Here is a 315-nt window from a genome sequence, read left to right on the forward strand (position 1 = left end):
TTTTCGGAGAGCAAGTGATGTTGGGTTACTGGGACAACCCCGAGGTGACCAGACAGACTATCGATCAGGACGGATGGCTCCACACCGGCGACATCGGCTACTTCGACAACAAGGAGAGGCTACACGTGGTCGATCGCACCAAGGATCTGATCAAGTACAAAGGCTATCAAGTCTCTCCGTCGGAGATAGAAACCGTCTTACTGTTGCATTCCGAAGTAAAGGACGCCGCGGTCGCTGCTAAACCTGATGAACGCAGCGGCGAGATCCCCGTGGCTTTTGTAGTGAAACAACCTGACGCCACGATTACCGCCCAAG

The 315-nt window shown here is 54.0% G+C and overlaps 1 pseudogene; it reads left to right on the top strand.

The window, feature by feature from the left end:
- Positions 1–8: 8 nt before the first annotated feature.
- On the top strand, positions 9–308 carry LOC105461398 (annotated as a pseudogene).
- Positions 309–315: the final 7 nt, after the last annotated feature.

This window comes from Wasmannia auropunctata, unplaced genomic scaffold (assembly GCF_000956235.1).
Source record: "Wasmannia auropunctata unplaced genomic scaffold, wasmannia.A_1.0 LD289510.1, whole genome shotgun sequence".
NCBI lineage: Eukaryota > Metazoa > Arthropoda > Insecta > Hymenoptera > Formicidae > Wasmannia > Wasmannia auropunctata.